This window comes from Balaenoptera borealis, assembly GCF_965194805.1.
Source record: "Balaenoptera borealis genome assembly, chromosome: 14".
In the NCBI taxonomy this organism is placed as follows: Eukaryota; Metazoa; Chordata; class Mammalia; order Artiodactyla; family Balaenopteridae; genus Balaenoptera; species Balaenoptera borealis.
Window position 1 is genome coordinate 11307828 of NC_138875.1, and position 26064 is coordinate 11333891.

The 26064-nt window shown below is 34.9% G+C and overlaps 1 long non-coding RNA gene across 1 annotated transcript; it reads left to right on the plus strand.

Annotated features, from left to right (window-relative positions):
• The first annotated feature begins 10259 nt into the window (after window positions 1–10259).
• Window positions 10260–25100, plus strand: LOC309611141. Its single transcript, XR_014234348.1, has 2 exons — window positions 10260–18507; window positions 21592–25100. It is a non-coding gene; the product is annotated as an uncharacterized lncRNA (long non-coding RNA).
• Window positions 25101–26064: the final 964 nt, after the last annotated feature.

Here is a 26064-nt window from a genome sequence, read left to right on the forward strand (position 1 = left end):
ACACAAAACAGTTTTTTATGTCTTGTTTTTTGTGTTTACCACTTCACCTTCCACAAAGTACTCACACAAAATGTTAATTAGGTGAACATACAAATTAACATTTATGTTCGTTCTAGGAAAACAACTGGAGGGTACGTGGGAAATTACCTGTCCAGCATTGTTAACTCTAAAATAACTCACTGGACCCCTTTCCTTCGGTTTAGTCCTCTCACTACACATTTCACAGTGTCCTATCATCAGTAAAGATTTCCTTTATTAAGGCACCAAAATAGATACAGTTGAAACAAGTTAAGATGGTTAGAAATTACCTAATGACCTTTCTCTGCTTATATTTATTTTCTTGTTTGAGTCCTCAGAACATGCTTGAATTATTTGTCTTTAACATTTTCAGAAATTTTGTTAAGCCTGCTCTATTTGGAACAGAGGTAGCACTTATTTCTATTCTATCTATGCTGCTAACCTAATCATTTCAGAAAACACAATTTTCCTTATTAACCTCTTTGCATAAGGTCTTATGAAGAAATGACAACAGGAAGATACCAAAGAATTAATAGTAAGTTTTGTGGAAATAAAAGAAATTTGAAGTTACATATATATTCAAGCAAGCCAGGGTATTCAACACCTCCACTCTTACCCTAAAAATCCCCGACCTGACCCTGCACTGGAGTCGTTTCTACTGCTCCATAAAAGCAAGTAAAGTGAATCAGTTCCCAAACAGAATGCTAGTCTTCAGTGCAAACACTGCCAAGGGAACACTTGCAAAGTTATTGCTCCTCTATTTTTATAAAATGCCACCAATTTATTGATTATTATCAATGATGATCTTGTAATTATGATTTGTCCACTAGGAAAAAAAAACAACATTAAGAGTTAGAGGCAATTACTGTTTTAAAAAAAATTATATGTCAATTCTAAACAGTAAGTTAAAAGAACACAGCTTTCAATTGTGAATATAAATATTTTATCTACTACTTTACTTGTATCTGAGACCAATCTTTGGATCTTTAAATTTTTATTGTTGAAGTTGAGGCAAGTAAAAAAAAATTAAGTGATACAAAGTGAAATGCAAAAAGCCTCAGATTAAAACAAAAATAATGTGAACTAAGTTTGTTACCAGTTATAATCAAAGATACACATTTTATTGACTTTGAACATTTCCCTACATTTTCTTGTGCATATTTATTTTTTTCTATTTCTGTCTTGTTTCTGTCTATTCCTTTTACTTTATGTTTCTGCTTTTCTCTTCACTTTTGATTTTGGTCCTGGCTCTCCTAATATGCATGCAATAAGGAAGAATTTTTTGAACACTTTTATACAAGACTGCTGGAATTGCAGATGCTCTGGAAAATATAAAGGAAGTCAACATTCTTGATTTCAGAAACATTATATTACAGTGTGGGGGATAAGATTAGCAAATCCAGTGCAGAAAATCAAACTAGTGTTTTTTCAAAGGACTTGGATTAGTTAACTATTGCAGAGTAATAAATTGCTTCACATTTAGCAGTTTAAACATTTATTATCTCACAGGTTCAGAGGTCAGAAATTCAGGAGCAGCTTAACTGGGTACTTCCTACTCAGGGTCTCATAAGATTGTGTTTAAAATGTCGCCCTAAACTGCAGCCATCTGGAGACTTGATGAGGATGGAGGATCTAAGCTCGCTCACCCATATGGCTGTTGGCTGGAGACGTTAGTTCCTCACTGGTTATTGTCAGGAAGCCTTGTTTTCCTTTCCACGTGGGGCTCTGAGAGCTGCATTTGCCCAAAATGACTGATCCAAGAGAGAAACAAGAGGACAAGCCACAAACCGTACAGCGTTTTTATGATCTAGTCTCTGAGGTTGTACACCATCACTTCTGCTTTATTCTATTGCCCAGAAGTCCTTAAGTCCAGCGCCCTATTGAAGGAAGAAATATCCAAGAACCTGTGGACATGTCTTACACCACCGCATGGGAGCCTCAGCCCAACGTCTAACATGTGTGTGTTTTTGTCTCCTTCTCTCTGTTCTCTTTGTTCCACTTAAACATTTTTTCTCTCTGTCTCGATTGTACATCATGTGGCCAGTCCCATAAAGGCCATTTGAGGCATGACAATGATGAACTTTGTCTGAGTCCTGTGATTCTGGGAAACAACAATGGTTAAAGAACACCCCACACACACCACACACACACCCTTGTGTCCCAGGAAATGGCTTACTACAAAGAACCACCCTTGCCCACATAACTTAGACTCACAGATGTCTTCATGCTTTTCTATGTCAAAGCCAGACACAGACCCTCCAAATTCCCATTTTTTGCCTCATAAATGATTCACTGAACTAGTTGGTCCTCACTGATCAATTGGAACAAATGCTTGCTAAGTAACTTTGTTTAAGCTTCTCTCCTTTACTCAGGTCCCTGAACCTTACGCACCCTCAGCCTGAGCTGGCGTACAGCCCCTCCTTAAGAGTCCACTCCAGGAATAGGCTGACCACAGGGTAAAACAACCTCTGATCTACAGACGGCCCATGCTGCCTTTTCATCTTGCTCACCCCTTTTCCTCACTGTACCCAAAACTTTGAATTTGGGGGGATTCCAGGCATTTGTCTTATGGATGTCTCTTATTCTATGTTTATTTATGGTTTCCACATTGTATTTGACTTGTGTCTAAATGTTCTGTATCTTCTATAAATTGGAAATTAAATCTAAATCTCTGATTAGGTCTTAAACATTTTTGCAAGAATATGTCATAAGCTATAGTGTATCCTTATATTGTATAAAAACAGAAAAACACAATGACTGTTTTTTCTATTATCTTTTTAGGACTGTTTGGATATTGAGTCTATAATATGTTTCAGAAACTGTTCTAGGTATGGAGAAAAGCAATGAATAAGGAAGCAAAACTGTCAATCAGGTGAGAGGATATAGAAAATAGACAAACAAGATAACTTTAAATATTAATAAAGGATTAAAAATAGGACACTATGATGATAAATATGGTAGTTTTATAGCAAGTATTTTTCTATGAAGATTATAATTTTAATTAAGAATATAAACAATATATAAGCTTATATAAAATTTGTCATGCAAACTTATCATATAAACATTATATAAGCAATATAATAACATTTTCTAGTTTCCTAATGATAAAAGAAACAAACATTTAAGATAAAATTTCTTGAATTTCTCAAGTATCATATTAGGAAAGGATGCAAAAATAATGAGTGGCTATTACCTCACTATTTCTATTAATTTTTTCAGTCAGGCTGTCTCATAATTACATGATTTATATAAAAAGTATATTTGCTTTGAAATGTAGGTACTAAAGCTTATGAGAAATTATTTATATGACATAGTTATTCCCTCCTTCTGTTCTTAGTTTTAATTTTATTTCCCCTTTGATTTAAGTACAGCTAATAGTTTATTTTAATTTGCAGAATAACTGCTCTAGCTCGTGAATTACTTGCATCTCTGCATTTTTGAAAGATGCACTTTTAGACTGTTTCCATGTAGAGGAAGTTGGCCTGAGGGGTTTTTTTGTGTGTGTGGTTTTTTTTTATTGTGAGTAACTTTCTGATTAAGTGTGAATAACGAGGCAGGACAGACGGGGATTAAATGAGAAATCCAGGGTCTCACTTTCCCCAAGTCTGGATGTGTAGCTGGGTCTCAGAAAAGGAAGAAAGTAAGTATGGATGAGAATCATAAATGAAAAGAGCTTTTTTCTCTCCTTCTCAAGCGTTATGGTCTCTCCTCCCTGTGCATCTGCTTTACTGTATCCTCTCACCCTAGACATATTGTCCTCAGTGGGTCAGGGTCAGGTAAAACAAATTTAGCATACTATGAGAGTTTGCCACATTGGCTGCCCCAATGCCCGGCCTCTTATGTCCTGCTCCAGCTTACTAAGACACATGTACTCCTTGCAAATTTGACAACTTGTAGAGCTTTCCTTGTGTTTATTCAAAACGGAGGGGGATAGAAGACTCTGAAGAAGACTTGAGAAACTAGAATATTTTACATATGAATGGTATTGGAGAGGAAAGTTTTAATAATAAAGTGGCACTCATATGGCACAGAATCATTTTGGAAAATGATATGGGGAGAAAGAGGAGGACTGATTTTTGCTATGGATGTGGTGGTCCGTGTCCCTTTGGGGAGAGAATGTGGAAGTGTGGTTATCAGGAAGTCCCTAGTTTTTTTATGCAGTAAAATCTTTCCTTTGTCAGGCCCCCAAAGGCACCTGTATTAAAATGTTATATTGCCTTTCTACGCTTTTTGGATTGGATTTGTAATTTTTTTAATTTTAGAGTGACACCATGCTGAATCTAGTCTCAATTTGGCCTGTTTTATCCAGGTAATATTTGCTTCCCTCTGCAAATGACTATGATTTTTCCCAGTTTAACCATCCAAAACTTAATAGCAAAAGTCATTGTTTTTTTGTAGTCCAGATTCCTAAGAGAGAATACTGTTTGGCTCATTTTTGTCAGTTGACTTTTCTTAGCATCTTTGCCTGTTATTGGTATTGTGGGGGGTAGATTTAGGGGACAGAGAAAAGAGGTAGAAAGATTTATTAATATAATATTACTAAAGGGGCTTACTTGAGTGGGCGAGAGCCCAGTTCTTGAAGAAGATCCTCTGTGATACACTACAGCTCATGATTTTCTAAACTGTGTCATGCTGTTTGCTTAGGTACTATTTCCCATCATTTACTCAAAATTCTTTATTATTTGCAAAATAAATGCTATAAATCATTGTATATTAAGCTTATGAGTGTTTTTACAGATAATACTTGATAACCTTATTGTTCTATTTGCTTCTACTTGCTTCTCATTCAATTGCACCACACTTCCCAAATATTAAAGTATCATTTTCATTTTCTGTTGGTCAGTACTCAGTTCAAAACCCTGAATGATTCTCTGCCCATTATAGTAAAATTATCTGGATTTATCACTGAAGTCTCCACCTAACTGCACCAGACTAAACCCTCATTCCAGCCTGGATTCATCATCTGCCCCAGACACATGGTATTTTATATTTACATTTTTCAGCTAAACTCAGTTTTCAAAGATTTCCACACACCAAAAAAAATAGAACTAAAGGTTTTTTATTTTTGTTTGTTTGTTTTTTTTAACTAGAAGGGACCTCTGAGTAATCTAAGCCAGCCTCTTTCATTTTTTTCTATAAAGAAATATTATACCAGAGTGTTTAACTGACTAAGATTCCAGTTAGGATGAAAATGGAAGTGTTCCGTTTGCCAGACAGCCACATCGCAAACACACTGCATCAACAACTCCAGTCTCCTCTTTTTATTCTCAGCTCATAGTAAGCAGCTCACGTATTTATTACTCTTGGGAAAAAGGATAAGGTAAAATTAACTCAAAACAACTCTACAGATTGTTGATTTTGTATTTCGATGTTTAGATGACAGATATCAATAAAAGCAGGTCAAGTTTCAAATCTCATCTGCCCTCTCGGCAGGGAAAAACATCTCATTGAAAACTCAAGATTTTGATATAGAAGACCAAAGTTAGAAAAGAAGGGGATGAAAAAGTTTATAGAATAAGAAACAAAATATCCAGACCAGCAAAGAAGCCAAGGAATGGTACAAATCATAAAAATATCAAAAGAGGACAATAATTTAACAAATTAAATTATTTTAACCAAATCTTTAAAAGCTCCAAAAATGACAATAAACTTGGACAAAAGAGTCACAATAATTGGGACTTCTACCAAGTCCCTTCTATCCTTACTAGACATAATAATTGTCTGAACAATTATTACATAAATACCCTGCTCATTAAAAGCAGTGTAAAAAGTTCCAAGGAATGAACAAGGTAGCTTATATCGAGTAGATGGACAAATTAAGCTGAACATTCTGATTATGTAAAAGAAAAAGGCTTTTGGCTGTGTTATTAAAATTATAGGACATGCGGCAGAAGGGAAAATACTAGCTACTAGCTATGTGTCCATTAGGTGCTATGTAAAGGCAAGTAACTGTTTTTACTCACTGTATCAAGAGTGGATAATGCACGTGAAAGAGTAAGAAGAAATTAGACCAAAGAGGAAGTTTGGGTAAGATTATAAATATGTGTTTATCAAGTTATGATATCTTAATTATTAATTAGACTCTGGCAAGGTAGTTTCTTTGAGCCTCAGTGCTTCCATATATAAAATAGGAAATATCTGACATAATTTTCAGAGTTTTAAGGATACGCTTAGGGATAGTGTGTATAAAAATTGGCTCATGTTATATGGCACAAGTAATTAATATTATTTTACAAAAGAATACAGAACCATTAAAACTCTTTCACTGATTCTAGCAGTAAATTTCATATTTTTAAGAACACCATTTTTGTTTACTGCAGTAGAGAAAAAGTATTTCTTGGCAATTCTCTCTCCTGTGCCAAACAAAACAACCACAAAAGAACACTGAGTTATCAGGAAGGAAAATATTAGATCATCACAATCTCAACCAAAATTCTATGGAGAATATAGTCAAATATTACAATGCAATTTGGGCCAAATTCAAAGAAATCCTTGAAAGGCAAGATAATCCTCTTCAAATCTGTTAGAAAGGTAAGAATTAAATAGCAGAACTCTAACTGACTAAACTAATGGTTGCTTACTTAGAATGGGGGAGTCCAGAGTCCAGATTTAGCCATGAGAGTTCAAGTGAAATTTATTACACACCGAAGAGTGGCAAGTAAGATAAAATTAAAGGATAAGGTGAGTAGTTATAGACTTTTTACAGGAAGTACCTTGAGAAATTCCTAGAGAAAAAGACAGCAAGAAAACTTCACGTCGGCTATCCAAGGTTAGGTTAAACAATAAAGTAATAATAATAATAACTTACTGCAAGAAAAATCCACTAGACACAGCATTTCTCTGTAAGCTTTCTGCACTCTGTGGATAGAAGGAACACATGGTTTATAGGAGGTGACGTGTCCCCAGGGAAGAGATCAGAGTTTTCTGGATATGATGTCAAAAGCTCAGGCAACAAAACCAGAAATAAATGAGCGGGACTGCATCAAACTAAAATTCTTCTGCACAACAAAGGAAACAGTCAACAAAATGAAATGGCAACCTACAGAACGGGAGAAAATATTGCAAAGCACATATCTAATAAGGGGATAATATCCAAAATATATAAAGAACTTATACAACTCAATAGCAAAAAACAAAACCAAATAACTCAATTTAAAAATGGGCAAAGGACCTGAATAAATATTTTTCCAAGGAAGACATAAAAAGTGGCCAACAGGTATGTAAAAAGGTGCTCAACATCACGAATCATCAGGGAAAGGCAAATCAAAACCACAATGAGATATCTCCTTAAACCCAGTAGGATGGCTGTTACCAAAAGGGGAAGAGATAAGTGTTGATGAGGGCATGGAGAAAAGGGAACCCTTGTGCACTGTTAATGGAAATGTAAATTGGAACAGTCATTTTGGAAAACAGTACAGAGTTTCCCCTAAAAAATGAAAAATAGAACATTAAAAATAGAACTACCATATGATCCAGCAATCCCACTCCTATGTATAAATTCAAAGGAAATGAAATCAGGATCTCAAAGAGATATCTGCTTCCTCAAGTTTATTACAGCATTATTCACAATAGTCAAGATATGGAAATGACCCAAGTGTCCATAGACAGATGAATGGATAAAGAATATATGGTATGAAATACAATGGAATATTAGCCATGAGAACGAAGGAAACCCTCCAATGTGACAACATGAGTGAAACTGGAGGACATGATGCCAAGTGAAGTAAACCAGAGTGAGAAAGACAAATACTGTATGCTCTCACTTATATGTGGAACCTAAAAATAGTTGAACTCACAGAAACAGAGACTACGATGGTGGTTTCCAGGGGCTTGGATTTGGAGGAAGTGGGGAGGTGGTCAAAGAATATAAACTTTCAGTTATAAGATAAATAAGCGCTGAGGATCTAATGTACAGCATGGCGATTATAGTTAACAATACCGTATTGTATACTGGAAATTTGCTGAGAGTATATCTTAAGTATTCTCACCACACACGCACATACGCACAGTATGGTAACTATGTGAGATGATGCATGTGCTAATTTGCTTGACTGTGTTAATTATTTCGCGATGCGTGAGTACCTCAAATCATTATGCTGTGCAACTTAAATATTTATAAATTTTATTTATCAGTGATACTTCAAGAAAGCTGAAAAAACATGCTATTAAGAAATTTAGCGGCCACACAATGCTTGACAAACATACATCTCCCTTTCCACGCCCACAGGCCCAAGAATAGCAGTGATTCTAGTATTTGGGTATCATCAGTATGCTTCTGAGTGGGTCACATAATTTTTTATTACTCCTATATTTGCCTTTTAATTATAAATTACTATTAGTACATTTTATATTAATGAAATTTATGTGGGTCTGTTGTGAGACTTTTAGTTAAACCTATACAGTGTGTATTTGTATCAATTATACTTATGGGCTCATTAATTCCAAATTATTTAAACTTTGACACATAAATTCAACGAATTTCATACATGAGTAATTTATATTTCATTAAGAGATAGATGCAACAAGTGTACCATGAGAGTTTTTTAACTGAAATATGAAAAATGGAAAAGAAGGTTAATGGTTTTATAGCTCATCTAAGAAGGCCCATTGATCAAAAGAAAAAAATTCAGAGCCGTTTATAGACTATATAGCTTATATCCAACAAGGAACTGATGAAATTGGGATAGATTGTATAATCAATTCTTCTCCATTGGACCTTTTTTTCGGATTTAGTTTACCATAAAAAAATACACCAACATGTTAGCGTAAAACACATGATATAAAACAGGTACCTTTTAAAGTCAAACCACAAAAAAAGGCTTGAATTTACAGGCCATTTACTCACACATAAAGATTCCCTTAATGGAAACCTGCAAAACATAGGTTGGTGGTGATTTATCCTATATTTTGTAATGGTGGTGCGTGGAGTGGGCCCCTGCTGACTTCATTTTCTGTTAAGCCCCTCTATCGACATATTTATGCTTGTTTGCTACATATATCTTTCCTTCTGCTCTTCCCACCTCAATTTTATTTTTTCCACAACAGAATGGGCTTGAATAAAACTGCACACTTTTTCAGAGTGTAGCAAGCCATTAGAAAATACTACGAAGCAGAGTCGAGGAGGAATTTCCTATGAATTACATTATCACTGAAGCAGGGGAAAGACTTAAATGGAGCACTGCCCAGTCTCATTCGTGTTTAAAGAATAGTAACTCCTAACCCACCTGCCAATGAAGTGGAAGGCAGGGGAAATGCGTACTAAAATAATATATTTCACAAAGATTGTTATTTAGAAGTACCTGTATCTCAAGCCGATTTACCCTAATATGGAAGTAATTCCTGTTGGAGGTATAAATGTCCACGTATCTTCTGTAATGTGCAGTACATGAATTCAAATCAGGTGTTACCAGAACAATGGAGTGTTTTTAAACTCAGGGAGAAATGTAAGATTGTTTTCCTCCTGGTTTTTCATAGTAAAATTGCTTGAGGTAATAGAAAGCAGTATTTTACTTTTTAATTACATTTTTTTTCTTGTTTAGATTTTTTAATAGGTAGAATTCACGCACAATAAAAGGCTCAAATCCCGGGTGCACAAATCGACAAGCTTTGACAAATGTCCACATGGCCATCGCCCAGTTTTGATTCCCTTTATATCACGTTCGGACATCTGGTATTTTTGGTTTGTTTCTATTGCCTGCCTGTCCCCTTCCAACCCCCCACAGAATGTAAGATCCTCCAGCGCTGGTATTCAACCCCCACCGTCCCCCAGATCCTGGGAAAGTGACAAATCCAGCGTATTACATGATGAATTAATACAGTGGGTCCTTCCACTGTAAGTTCTGGACTAGAATACATTTCACTGTGTTTCTGAAGGGGAGGGACAGATCAGGGCAGAACTAGAAACCTGAACAAGAAGAGTTCACTGAGCCCCCTGGGGGAACGTGCTGAGTCACGTTTGTCTACCCCTGTGTCCCCCCACCCCCACCCCTTACCGGGGCCCAGTGCTTGGGTCCTTTATGAGGCAGGCTTATGGGGACAGGGGACCTTGAGGGTCAGTGGTCAGTGTAGGTGGAGAGTCTCAGAGGAAGGAGCTCCTGGGAGCCGCCCCCCGTCCCCCACGACGCCATGGCGAGCGTCGTGGGGAAGACGATCTGGCAGTCCAAAGAGATCCATGAGGTCGGGGATGAAGCCGGGGACCCGCCTCCCCCCCAGCTGGTCCCCGAGGCTCCTGGGGGGGTGCCCAGCCCAGTCAAGGGGATCGCGAAGAAAAAAAAGGCCGTGTCGTTCCACGGGTGAGCTTGTCGCACCCTGTCGGGGACGGTCCTAGCGCCCAGCGCTGCCTGCAGCAGAGGAAGGGTCCCACGTGGATGCTGGGGGAAGGGGGGTAGGAGAGGAGGGGGCAGAGGAGAGGCAGGCAGGAGGGCGGTGACAAAGGGGGAATCAAGGGTGTGGGAGGTAGAGAGGAAGAAGGTAGTGAGGATGGAGGGAGGGAGAAAAGAGTCAGGAGGAGGGCTGGCTTGGATTCCTCCTCCCAGAGGGTGCGGTGTTGAAGCATTGTGTTCAGGATGGGGGAGGGGGACTGCTTTACCAAGGTGTCTACCTCCTCCAACTATACATGGATCTCTAACACGCTGCTTTCTTTGAGACCTATTGCTTCCATAATGGGATCCATTGCTTTCCTAAGCAGCCTTCGTAATTTTCAGCAAGGTCCTTTAACTCACTTAATGTGAAACATTTGTTCATGCCTAATTTGTCTGAGCAGGGTCATGTTTGTGTTTTCCTTGAGTCGCAGAATGTTGATTGTGGGGTTAAAAGTGCCTGCCACGAGCGACTCCGTTTCTCACTGGATTGTAGTAATTACTGTGGGTTTCCTTTGGTTGGTGGTCTCGGCAGCGCCCTCCACGACAAGGTTAACCAGCAGAAGGTAGCTGAACATGGGAAGATAAGTGCCTCATCACGCAAGGCAATTTTGACAGTGTGATATTTTTCCTCCTGTGATTATGATAAGGTTCCATAAAGGATACAACTGTAAAATGCCCTTGGATTTAAAATCCAGAATCCATAATTTAGGAATAATTTCAATAAAGTAGTAGTATTTTTCTGTGAGTTCTGGTATTAAGATTGTCCTCACCACATGTCTTTAAAATATTAGATAATCCCACTTTTACGGAATTCTGGTAAATCTCACATTATTGTTAGTCCAATTCAGACTCACATCTTACTCTTCCTGGTTCGGTACATTTTATCCAAAGAGAAGGGAGAATATTCTTTGGCTACAATTCAAAATGACAGCTTAATTCTTTAAAAATTTTTTTTCTCCTAACTTGGGACATCAAAGCTTATCTTGTTGCTTGTGTACCATGAAAGAGACCATTTATTTTATTTTACTTTGTATTTATATACGATTCAAATTAGTTCCTTCCTTTCTCTTTCTCTTGTATCTGTCAAGGCTAGAAGGCTATTTTTTTCAACTCTCTAGCATTATGATGACCTTAGACTCTTAGCTGTGCAATTATACTAGAAAACTAACCTTTAAATAATTTTTAGATTGGTGACAAGTGCATAATAAGCATACAGACATTTGAGTTTTAGCATAATCTTCCTTTGAAGTTTGATTTTAAAACTGGACCTGTATTTTATCATCACACGTAATTTAATGAAGTATGGTGTGGAATATATAAAATAGTTTTCCAGGGGAGAAAATTAACATAGTTTTAAGATGTATGCATCTGGTGCATCCATACGGAAGATATATCACACACTTTATATTACTAACTGTATACAGTCACGTGGCCTGCTATTATTTTGATTTTAGAAACAAACTTTTGAGCTGGGAAGTTTGAGTAAATGCCAACAGTAAATATGTTCCATAACTAGTTTCCAAGCCCTAAAAATCAACCTATTAAATGTGTTATGAAGGGACTGTGATTTTGAAATATAACTTGATTATAGGTGGTCATTCATCCCACAGAAATGACATTTCATTAAAAAGTGACTTGAGAAGTGATAGTACACAACCAAACTAAGAGGGAAATCATGTTTTACTTTCTAGATAAGAAATCAGGGAATGCAAGTTTATTTTGCTCTTTATGAGTGAGAGAGAGAATGTGTAATATTCCTTAAGGAAGGATCATAATAAAATCCTATAAAACAGTGCACAGGAAGATATTTCATGTCTCAAACTTCAAAGGAATTTCAGATAAGACTTATTTCAATAACATTATGATGTAAAATGACCTAGAACAGGTAAAATTTCCACAAATATAATGGGTCACATGGGTCAAGAACTAATAAGGAATGAGCTAAAATAGAGCAATAAGGAGAAAGGAAGCAATACAAACGAAATTTAACCAAGGAACTGTCCAATGAGAACAAGAAATGAACAAAGAGACAGATACCTGGACAGAGTGGGAACAGTCACTTATTTAAAACTTCCAGAAAACATTCCCTGCCTTTTTAAAAATGTCATTTTGCTTTAGTCAGTGACAAGCTCCTTTTGATAAGGACAGATAACTTGGTGTTTGTTCTTGATTTTTGCAGTCTACGTTTAAGACTTTTCACTCTGAACTACTATGGAGTCATAAATAACATTGGCTGAGACTTGGCCATGTTCATATTCAAATATCAGCTCTCCAGTATATAAAAATAAACCTTTATTGTCTTTCATGTCTCAATCAAGCCTACAAACTAAAATTTTTAAATTTTGGTAAAAGCAGTTTAACTGTGTGTGTAATTTTGAATAACAGTCTCCACATAAGGCAGAAACAACTTTGTGACCTAACATGGCTTTGCTTTTGTTGAAATTTCTGTCCTTAGAAGTACACTGCTTTCCGTGGAAGAATTTCATCATTGTTAACATAAAAATCTTGTAAAATGGATCAGAATGAAAAACAATATTACAATTCAGGCAAAATGGGCTTCAACCCAAACATGGAGGTGATGTGACTTTTTTAAGGGTAATTTCCATTAATCTATCCTTTTACTGAAATTTATGATGTAAAAGTGTTAGAATACTTTCATAGATATGTAATCAAAATTTAAAAATTTATATAAGCAAAATGAGTGATATTTATTGTTTACTTACCTACATGGCAATACATACTGACAGAAATATTTCTGAGTGATTATCATTTAAATCATTGAATTGTGAAGAGAATGCAACAATTTTATCTCTGTTACAGCCAAATGGAATAAACCTCATGTGAGGGCCTATTATGTTCTAGGACTTCTTAAACATTGTCATTTATTTCCTAAAATTATCCTAAAAGACAGATATTTCTTTCTTAGTTACACACAAGAATACATGGTCCAGAAAGGTTAAATAACATGCACTATATCCCAACTACTGAGAATGGAAACTCCAGGATTTGGACCAGGTCTATCTGAACAAATAGCTTGTGTTATGTCCACCCTAAAACATTTTGAGGATGAGTATAATTTAGCAATGCATAGAAAATATAAGCCTCTGAAACATACTGAATGAAGGAAGCCAGACACAAAATGGTCACATATTGTATGACTGCATTTACAAGAAATGTCCAGAATAGGTAAATCCATAGGGACAGAACTTAGATTGGTGGCTGCTAGGGTTTGGGGTTGGGGGGGAACAGGGCAATGAGGATAAACTTCTTAATGGGTTTAGAAATGTTTCAGAACTAGATAGAGATAGTGGTTGCACAACATTGTGGATGCACTAAATGCTCCTTAACGTCATATTAAAAGGGCTAATATTATGTTATGTGAATTTCACCTCAATAAATTATTTTTAAAAAGAAAATATAACCGTGATGACAAAGGACATTAGATGTCTTTTCTGCCATTAGGACAGTCAGTTCAGTCAAATAGAGATGACATTCACCTCCCTTCATAAATCCATATTCCCAAAGTTAATACCCAACATTAACTCTTCATAAAAGAGCAAATACTAACGGAGGATAAACGCAGCCCCTAGGCTATGCTCCTGAGGACAGAAGCTCCATATGTGAGCCGTTGTGACTTATACCTGTGTCTTCCTAAGTACCTAGCACAATACCTGGCAGAATACACTAGCAAAGTTTGGAGAATTCACTTCTGAAACCCAGAATGAGTATAAATAACTAGTTATGAATTTTTTGCAAAGACACCACATACGTATTTCAGTTTTGTCAAATATTTTAGCAATCATGGTTCAACAGCACATTTCCAAGCTTAACTAAATATATGTTCTCCATTCTTCAAAGACAGAAGAAGAAAGACGGCCAATTGGATTAAAATTTTTAAAAAATATAGCTCTTTGATGAAAGTTGAATACTTTGGCACCGTGCGTCATGTAATTGGCCACTTTATGGCTACGCATGGGTTACTTACACTATAGTTCATCTCAGTCAATGATGCCTTTTTTTTTAAATAGCTCAATAAACAAAATCAAACTCTTTTGTTACATATAATCAGCTACACTTTGCTGCTTGATTAAAAATGAGATTTCATCTTTCACTGGATGACACTTTAATGAAGGAAAAGAGAATGTTGTTGCTCGTTAGAAAATGCAGGTAACAAATAGTTTCTTGCAGATGCCAAGGCCTTGGTGAAATATGAGCAGTCAGGAAAAATTCCAAATGGAGAAGAGCATTCCTCTACTATTTTATGGGATTCAGCAGAACACAATTAGGCATGGCTACGCTTTTATTGGCTGCAAGCAATTAAAGAATTATAATCCTTCTGACCTCATGTCAGACAGCTTCTATTGTTTAAGCCATTTTGTAACTACTGACAAAAGAACTCTAAGTATAAACCAAGCATAAGACATAAACCAATCAGTGACTGCATCCCTAAGACCTGAAGATGCCTCAGATTTTAACCTGGATCAAAGATGACCTAGTTTATGAAATTAACTAAATGAAAACAGGGTGATCCATTCAAGGTAGAATAAACAAATGGAAAAATAAAACGCCCACTCTCCATATATACCCAGATGTGTTCAGAAGTCACTTTCCATCAAATACAATTTATTTACACATGGTGTGCTTCCTGCTTTCCGAAGTCAGTAAGGAATTATAAAAGAAATAGTCATAGGGAATATATGTATACGTATAGCTGATTCACTTTGTTATACAGCAGAAACTAAGACAACGTTGTAAAGCAATTATACTCCAATAAAGATGTTAAAAAAAAAATAGTCATGACAAATATGCTGAAGATCTCCCTGTGCCCTGACATATCTTGGCTCCTTTCTCTGTTCTCAGGTCTCTCTTCTGCCTGGTTTCCTTCGCTTTCAGCCATCAGCTGGCCAATCTGTTTTGAACTTTTGGGATTGTCTGATGTTTCAGCAGGGTGGTTTTTAAACAGAACTTTCAAATCATAGTTACATACCAACTTTAAAGGTCAATGTAAAAATAATTTAAAGTATGAAGTTTCAAAAAAGGGCAAAAAAATTCCCCAATTCTGTTCAGTCATCTCTGCAATAGTGCAAAAACACCTAATAAATAGCAAAACCTGGGAAAGGTCAAAATGGAAATTATTAATAAATACTAAATAACCCAGAGCCAGTGCCATATTTCAAATGATGAAATACCAGTTTAAAACCACCATGTGAAGCAAAAAAATTCTTCATATTTAATTGAAAATGTTCATAAGAGGGAAAAGTAAAACAAATTTTCCAAGTCACAGCTTTGCAAAGCTTGATTACTAGATAGCTGTCAGGAATACCATTTCTACTTAGGATCCCACAATGCTTACAGGATTTTTATCTTTCATAGATTGCTGTATATATATCATTAAAATAAATGAACTAATTCATCAGGTGACCTAGAAATTTTACAAAATTCCGCTAATAAATGAGAAATGGAAGAGTAATTTATTTTTTAAAAAGGCCTGGGAATTCTTGCCTTTAACTGACAAACTGGTGGACATTGGTTGCTCTCCTACCCAAGGTTATTAACATTATAACACCACATATTCCAGCTGTAGTTTATATGTTTCTTCAAAGTCAAGCAAAAATTTAACATTTTACATTTTATGCAATTCTAAACTTTCAGGTGGGTTTGTGGAGCTTAAACATAGTGTCTTTAAATCAAATAACATTAGAAAGTGCTTACTTTGCAACTAAAAGTATCTGCTTTTTGTGTGCTTATTTATCATTAGTATTTAGTAAACTGGATACACTAAATTACTGTTTATCATTTCTGTTTGTGTTTGAAAGTAGCTTGATAAGAGAAACTAGAACTTTACTGCGGATTATTGTTGTTACTTAAAAAGATAAATAAAAGATGGATGGTTCATGATTTTATATATATATTCTTAAAGTTGCTTTACCGGAACTATATTCCTATTTTCTGATTTTTCAGACTCCCTTTATTTCTCTATTTCATTCTCCATTCTTCTTAAAATGTTTTTAATTTGTTGGGTGACTCATAAAAATCTCATCAAGATAGTTAAAGCTCAGATACCTAGAGAATAAATGAACTTCCCTATATTATAAACACTAAATTAGATAACTGTAAAATCATAAAAAATGTCCTTGGCTTGCAGAGACAATGGTAAGTGGCAGACTATGAAAATGTCTTCATCACTTTTAACTAAAATTTTTTTGGACCTGTTTTATTATTGTTCTCTTCATGCATGACTTTTCTGAATGAGATCTGGAAGGAATAGTACTTCAGGAAAACCCAAAGTTTTAATGATGAATGTTTTAAATAATAAGGATAAGAAGATTTATTATGATTACATTTAAAAATTTTCCACAGTGGGTGCCCTTGGGGGAAATCTGCATTCTGTGTGGTAATTAAAATTCTGCACATGCTATAATGAATAGAACAATGTAGAAATAACTCTTGGCTCTAGAGTTGTATTTAGTGGTACAAAAAAATCTCCTGTGAAAAAACAGAGTGACATCACTTAACTGCTGATTCACAATTTAGAAAAGTGGTATGTAGGGTGATGAATAAATAAAAAATAAAATCAATTGATGTAACAATAAAATATGACATCCTACTTTCCCCATCCCTAAGAACTATGAGAATACTATAAGCATTTTTACATTATAAAAGTAAAATAGCAACATTACTACAAGTTTGGAAAATAGTTGTAAAGAAGAAAATCAGAACCTAGAACAGCACCTAGTAGGCATTTAATATCAATTTTTGTTGTTGTTGACCCATGTGAATAATTTGAACAAAACTATATTTCAGATAAAAATTTTTCAGTATTGAAATCAGGTCATAGAAAAGTTATAACATATTACAACTATTTATGGAATGAAAAAGGAAATGTAGTTGAGATAAAAGCAATTCTTAGAGACCAAATGCAATTTTGGTACACATAAGTAGAATTTTTAGAACTACTAGTAGATTGTAATACCTTTATGGAGAAATATATAAAGAATGACTGAAAGCTCATTTATGTTGAGAATCATTTAAGCATGTATAAATATCCATTAATTTTTGTGGCTGTCTTAAGTAAAATTTTAATAAACCAATTATGAATGTGACAATGCCTAGAAAATATGTTAGAAAAAATATCAGAAATTTACCCATCATGTTTTATAGCATAATTCTTAAACATGCTTGCTTATAACAAGCCAGTGAATATAAAGTTATATAAGTGATATGAAATATCTTTAAAATTATATATAATTTTAAAGTAAGTAAAAACTATTGAAACAATGAATGTATTTATGCCAATTCATGGTTGATGAGAATATATTAGGTGGCTCTAGCAGGAGATGGCTGTTGTCAGGTCCAATGACTGAAGAATAGAGCTTGTTTATTGAGAAAACTTTCCTTTCTCTTGACCTCATGTGTACACATGAAGCAATGAAGTGAGAAGGAGACAGCCACCTTTATACTTGATCAGCCAACCAAGTCAATCTTGGAAATCAGTGGAGTGTTAGCCATATTGCCTTTAATCCAAAGTTAAGAAGATGTTGAAAAAATGCTGTGTTTTTTATGGAGGTCAAGTAGTATTTTATTTAGGATGTGAGATCACACAAGTTTAGTGTGGAAGGTGAGAATTTAGCTACCCTCAGGTCAAGTTTACTTGTTGGGAAGGGCATTATACATAGAAGGGCCCTATACACACGGGAAAACTCAGAATACAGTAAATTTGATAAAGCTGCCTGGAATAGAAGGGGATACTTGTGAAGTGTCTAATGGTGGTATTCATGATGAAGTATAAGAAATTCATCCTGAGATTCTGGGAAATTTAGAAGCTTCCTAGGCTTTTCTTGGCAGTATTCCATGGAGAGAATTAAAGAGACAATATAGAGGGAACTGTAGAAGAGAGAGGCAGAATAAGACAAAGAGGTATATGAGGGAAAATAAAAGCATAGTTGAGAAAAAATTGTTAATATATTGTATTTCAAAGAAGGGTTATTTATTAATTTTTGACTGAATCAGTGATATAACTACATAATGCAATTTTTGCTGCAACTGCTATAATTTAGACAAAATTACTTAATGGAATCTTCATACTGATCGATATATTTTGCATTCAATATCTGATATCCACTAGGATGTAATGTGATTGTGTGTGTACACAGCTCTATCAAAATAACACTTTTGAGAGTTATTATAAAGACTATTATTAAAAATAATAATATAAAATCGACTTACATATGGAAAACATTTGAGAAGAAAAATGAAAACTTTCTCTTAATGGCCAAGAAAACCATGCCAGAACCCTCTCTACCTCCCTATGGGTGGCTCTTTGATCTCAAAATTGAAACTGCAGACACCCATTCTCCATCCTCTGCATATAAGAGGCAGCTGTTCTCTGGAACAGTTTTGCTGGAATTGCACTGGTAATATCACTGACTAAAGGAATTGGCCTAGAAACCATCTGTCACTTTGATGAAAGTGGGTTAATATTCAAGCTTATATATTTTGATATATTGGCTCTTCAATCCACAGGCTTCATTTCTAGCCCCGTCACTTTAAAAAAATATACGATATACATAATCCATTGAGATAGTTACACAGAAATATAAAGCTGGCTTCTCACCACGTCCATAGTATGTTTGTATTGAAAACCCTAACCACTATCTGTCCTATCAACATCTGTGAACTATATTTAAATAAAATTAAATTGAATTCAAAATTTCACCCTTTTATTTAGCAACACACTCTGATATAATGGTGTTTTAAATATTTAATATATGGTACCGTGCAGGGAAAAAATGACTATCCTATTTGCCAACTGAAACAACATCAACCTTGCCTTTTTTCTCTTAAATGCTATATCTTTTTGCTCCAGAACAAAACGATTTACAATTACACAGAAATGAAAATTCTGTGTAAATGAAAATTCATTTTGCACTTTTGTCTCCTCATCTACGATAATTCCTTCAGTGCTGTAGTGCCTCATGTGAGTTATCTGATTTAGTGTTTGTCTCAAACGCCACTCTCCAGAATCTCACATGCAAAAATAAATAAATTTATTTATTATATATTAAAATAAATATATATTTACTGGTATGTATTAGTACAAAAGATATGTATCTGTGTTGGCTTCTCTCTTTCTCTTTTGTCACTGGACTCTGATCAAGCATACAATTACATTTAAGGTCAAATTTAATTTTTTCTCTACATTAAATTTCAATAGATTTTCCCATGAATATTTGTTGGATTTACAAAGCAGAGTCTGTTGTTTGTAGATTGAAAATGTTGATATGGTAAGTATCACTTCATTGGTCCTCAAATTTCGAAGTGATACGGCAGTGTGTTTGGGAATATCCTGCCAGGAAAATGAGATATGCAATGTTTTATATTCTTTGGAATTACCCAAATCTGATAATATAGACATATTTTAATAAAGAGTCTTGTATTCATCCAAGATTTTGTCTACTCTTTAAATGTTTTTGTATATTAAGGAAAGATATTTGATTTACAGTTGTGTGTTTCTTGAAATAGATGACTGGATAAGTGTGAATTAAATAACTTTTCAAGATGTCTTAAAAATATTAGTGTATTACTCTTGCTATGATTTATTTCAACCAAAATTTCCTTACTAACCACGATGTATGAAGCATTGGATGAGGGCATCTAGGAGATACACGTTAAATAAGAAATGGCCCCTTAATGGCTTACACACTAAAAGAGAGTTTGATAATGTTTCCAACATGAAAAACACCCTTAAGGGAAACACAAAATGCACTGTCATGAGAATTCAAAAGAAGGAGAAATCATTTCTGGATGTGGCTGCATTTTCAGTGAATCAAGGAAGAAAACCCAGTAGAGGTGGATTTTGATTTGCTCTTTACACATTGGTAAAGTAGGAGGAGTCCAGGGGACTGTCTCCTGAACGGAATAGCAGAGAAGGGGTGCATGATTTGGAAACACTGAGAAGAGCAAATGCCTTAAAAGTAATTAAAATCCATGAATGGTAAATTTAAAGCACCTCTATGAATGCATAGTAAAGAATACACTCACATTTGATCACAAAATATTAATATCTAGGGGAAGAGTCAAAACTTACTGTGGATTATCAAAATTTCCCACATTAAATTAAATATATTTTTAATCATTGCCAGAAAAGTTGTTTGACATGAAAAGTAAACCTGTACCAATCATGGATTTTAAATAATAGTTTCAAATAAATGACAGGGAATATATAGAAAAGCCTGAGATAAAGAACTGACCCCAGTTTCATACCAAGAAAGTGTTTGATATCACTTCAGAAAATTCTGTTTATTTTTCTTCATATTCTTTCACTAAAAATTGGAATATTTTCTAATAATTTTTATCTCTTTTCTTCAAAATTAGGCCTGTTTATTTGGAACTTACAGCTCTTGAGAAATTAAATGCACAGTTTAAATTATATGACACAGCTAAAGATATTGTTAAAGATAAATCAAGAGTTTTGTAGGTAGAGCTATTGTCTTTTTGTTGTTAGCAGAATTGAAATAGTGGGATCTATACAGACATGCAATATGGAGGTTAAATTTGGATGAGAAAAAGATAATGTATTGTCTTCTAGAACACAAAAATGTTAAGTACCCAATATATTATTTTAAATCGTATGGAAAAGTTTAAGAGAAATTATTTTTAAAAAAGACAAAACTAAGTTGTCTGTCAAACTTATCAAAGATACCAACACCTAAATCAACATATATTTCAACAAAAAAATAAGCAAACAGGCACACGTCTAGAATAAATACCTAGAATAAACTATTAAATATAACAGGTATAGTGATTTAGACATAATAATACCAGAGTCTTAGAAGTCAGGACAGAAAAGAAGGGAAATATTGCGCTATTTTGTAGGCCTTTAGTCCTTACAGGAATTAATAACCAATGAGAGCAGTGAGATTTCCTATCCAATGGCTCCTTGCTACCATAACTCTCAAACAGGAAGCATCTGCTCTGTCTTGCCTACAAGCCACTTCAAATGGGAAAAGAAAAAGGAGAGAGAGATCTATTACATCAGATGATGATGAATTAAAAAGTAAAGCAAACAAAAAAGAGACCATAAAAATCTAGAGACTAGTGATCTGAAGCATAGAATCTAGAGGGGCATTTTGTATCAGCTATGTGTCTATCTAGATCTCAGTTGTCATACTTAACATAATTCTTAGAATGATACTTAATTCTTAATTCTTAGAATAATACAAGTAGACAATATTAAACAAATTCTAAATATGAAAAAAATAGGAGCCAAGAATCAAACCGAGATCTGTTTATATCAAAACCTGATATATCCATCCCATTACACTACATTTCTATTAGACAAAACCCCCAAATATCCAAAATGTCAAAGTGATTTTTTTCTTACTTTTCATCTAGTTATGTTGGCATGGGGACCCATGACCACAGATAACTTTTAAAAATACATTTACCTATTTTCCTTCTCTAAGTTGGGGCTCTGGTATTTTAGTCTCTGAAATCAGGAAGGATGTTAGTTTTGTTTAGTTTTGTTTGTTGTTTTGACTTTTTCCTGAAGCTGTTATTCTCTGATTTTATAAAAAGTATTTTTGAGCCAGAATTGTAGATAGCTTAGAAGTGTTCAAATAATATTCTCTGAGTGTGCAAAGGGCTTTTGAACAGAAAATGATGATACGTTTTCTCCAGATCAATTGTAGAGAGACTAGAGAAATTCAGCCTGAGATAATTCGGTTAATTACAAGGAGCCTCATGTAGGCTACTCACCACCGAAGTGGGAGAAATCCTTGACTGGAGAATTTTAAAAGTAAAAGATATTTTTCAGCGTTTTACAAACAATATTTTAGGTATGGTCTTTTTGAAAAATGGCTTACGAAAATAAATCTCTTAAACGTCCTCTAATTTCTGAAGTTCTTATTTTTATATATAGAATATTTCTTACCTAGAAGAGAAGAAGGGACCAACATATTATCCAGGAGTCTTGCATTAGCACCTCATTAGAGCTTCAACTATTTCCTGCACTGAGTATTTTTACCCATTTTTTTCCAGATGAGAAAATCGAACATTAAGGACTAAGTAATTTTCCAAACTCACACTGAGGTGGTATTTGAACTCAGGTATGTATTTTTCCTGAAGCCCATTTTTCTTGCAATTTTTGCCATGGTCTTTGTGGTTATTTTCCTTTCCCACAAATACTTCTTTGTGGAAGTATTTTATAGGGTGTGTGGATTAGAAAAGGAAGACAGGATTATTCGTTTGTGCCCACAAGTGAGTGCACTGAACAGGATTATTTAGATTAAATCCATAATGGAATTTTCAGTTGTGTGTGTGTGTGTTTTAATTTAGCACTTTGTCTCACTCAATAACCTATTCTGCTTACACCTAATTGCCTTATGACCAAGAGTTCCCTCTGGTATATAAAAACACTACTATAATATGATATTTCACATGCTTAAGGACAGAACAAAATAATAGCATCATAAGGTAAGAATTGATGCATTTATAGGCTTTAATTTCATACATTATTCCTTTCTTGTTACTTTTTGGAAGCGAAGGAAGGAAATCAGGGGCTCAGAGGAAGTGATCGTTATGATTCCTGGGTCTCATGATATATAAGACTTCCAATGAAACATCATAATTCTGTATTAACAAACTATATAAACAATGATAAGAGTATTCAGTTGAACTGTCTTAATCTAGTTTTAAGCCAAAACATTTTATTTTTGCAATGGAGGCAAAGTATTTTAAGTTAAAAAAAGAAGAATTATTTAAAATGATAAAAATTTAACACAAAAAGGTTTTAAAAACATTCTTCAAAGTTAAAATACAAATTAATCTTATAATCAAAATTTGCACTCCAGGAAATCTGCTGTTTTTATTTCAAAAGTATTAGCTCATGAGGTTTTGTGACCTGCTTTGCAAAGTATTTTAGAAAATATCTTAGGAATTTCAAGTGTAGTAAGCGAAGTTTACACAATTTCCTGACTAAAACTCTGCTTTAAAGAAGAGTATACAATGCTCCTCAGGGTTAAATTCATTTGTTTTTAGCTTTCTCTATTATTTAAACATCTGGTGCATTCTATCTGAGCGTGTGTTTATAAGCTGGATTTAGCACATCATGGCTTAGAATCAACTGAATATTGAAACCATGAAAATATGTAAATCTAATCTTTGAAGTAACACTTGAGTTGTCATTTTTACTTTTTAAAATTGTCTCAATATTCAATAAATACAAATTTCTACCAATTGCACACCTGAATGGTATTTCAATGATTTCAAAAAATTTCAATTTATCTGTAAATTGACAATTATTTTTTAATGTTGGGTGAGAGTCTGAGCTCATAAAATTGAAAACAAATGCCAACAATGTTTGCCTGGTTATAATCATAGAACATGTCTCAAACGTAAATCTATATTAGCACAACTCAATGTGGTAATTAAGATAGAAAAAAGCAGTACTAAGCTGCATGTCCTATCAGGTTCCTTGGGGAGCAAAATTAACTGACGTGACTTGAAATATGTCCAAGGAGTTTAGTTAGCCTCCAATTAGCTGCAAACTTCTGCTATTAAAATGTATAACAAATACCAGCCTCCGTGTCCCTGAACCCTTCATTATTTAAGTCCTAATTTCAGATGGCTCCTTCATCAGAGTATATATCCCCAAAGCTAGCTTTGACTTTTAATTACACTGTACAATCAGTGCTGTCAGGTGACAAGTTGGAAGGACAACAGACTCTAGGGCATATCTTCGTGAACCTCAAGGGCCCAGCTCTTAACCAAAAGCAAACAACAGAACAAAGGCAAACATTTTAGGAACAATCTACCATGAAATTCTGGCTGAACTGTCACCCCTGTTTAACCTTGCCGTTTACACCTGTCATGAAATCCATACAGTAAATTCAACAGGCCAGGCAGAGATATGAACACATGGGATGACTTAAGAATGGGAAATTGGCATCTGTCTTTTCTCGAGTTCAGAAAGCACATGCCCTGTTCTTATATCCCTGTTTATTTTCTATATCAATATTTCCCTTCATGAACATAAATGACACCTTGATAATATTCCAAGTTGAATGACAAAAAAGTAGGCTTGCTAAATATTTAATGAATACTTTTGAGATCATAATTAGTTTATTTTTGGACACATTTATTTCTATATTAAAAAGTCTACTTGTAAATCAGTTCTCTGGAAATCATGGCATATTTTCCTCTATAGGAGATGTTTTAAAATGTCCAATTCTCAGGACAGGTCAGTAGTCTACTTAACCCATGGTATAACTTGAACTGCCTTTGCAATTCAATTTTACTCATTTGTAACAAATTTAATACATGAACATTTTCTTTTGATTTCTACTTCATGTCCTAATAATACTCTTTGCCTCAGAATAAGTCTATTTTAGAAAATAGCTGATGCTTTGGCCATAATGGCTTCTCTGACAATGTCAGCAGATGCACTACAGCGGGTGATGGGATAGGTTTCCTATATAGAAGCAACTTTCAAAATCAATATGATTTCATAGGTAAAGGAATCTTTAAAAATTTTAAGAGAAAAACTACTAAGAGTAATAACCTCTCACTTGCTCTAAACTAGAGAAACTGTGTGTGTGTATTTATCAGAGTGGGAGTGTGTGTTTGTGTATGAGTATTGGAGTGTGTAAGCACCTGAGTTTGTGCTTGAGTGTGTGTATATGGGAACATATGTGTGTGAGTTCATGAGCAGGTGTGAATGAATGTATGTGTGTCACATGTGGAAGAAGAATGCAGTGTTTGTAGGCTGAGGTTAGCGAGTGAATCACATGGATGCAAGTGGAATAGTTATAACCTAAGAGCAATTCACAGCAATTTAACAACATATGAAGGAATTGCTAGCAAAAGCTGGTGAAGGAATATGTTGAACTTGATTGTTCAGATAGTATTTATTCAAGTTGTATAATTTCCATATGATCTCTGTATTAAAGGTAAATCAAAAGTTTCTAAATAACCATATGGAAAGAAAGTGATGAATCAGGCTGCATTAAAAAGACACACCATTACGAGAGTAAAAAGGAAAGCCACAAGTGGGAGAAGGTATTTGTAATAATAGGATTATAGCAAGAATATACACACACACACATATACATATTCTCATATAATTAAATTTCTTAAAAATCAGGCATTCTCTTAGGAAGAAAAACACACAAAAATTGAATAGCTACACCTCAAAAGAGAATATCCAAAAGACCAATAAACCTGAAAATTTTCTCAATCTCATCAGGGAAATGCCATACAAAACCATGGTGTGGTATCACTACACACTGGAAGAATGGCTAAAATAACCCCGATGGCAGTAGCACTTGCTCTGGGCACCTCGCTTTACAGCACCCCACTCTAGCCCTTGTCTGGGTCTGCATCCTTCACAGGGAAAGGAGTCTGTAGGCCAAGGGTGTGTACCCATCCAGAGTCTGCCACCCAAGCCCTTTTAGACCACGTGTTAGCTACCTGAGCCCCAGATTCCCTGTCCAAATAGCCTGGAGCCTGCTTCGAGAATATGCTTGGGGCTTCTCCGTGGGGTTTTCATCCAAAGGAGAGATGATACTACCTATGTGTGTAGCACTAGTCCCAAGGGAGGGTCAGTGCTCCAGAAGTGTGAACAGAACTTCAGTGTGTAGACTGGGTTTCCACGAGCTTAGTTCCCCCTTTGCATGTACACCACTTT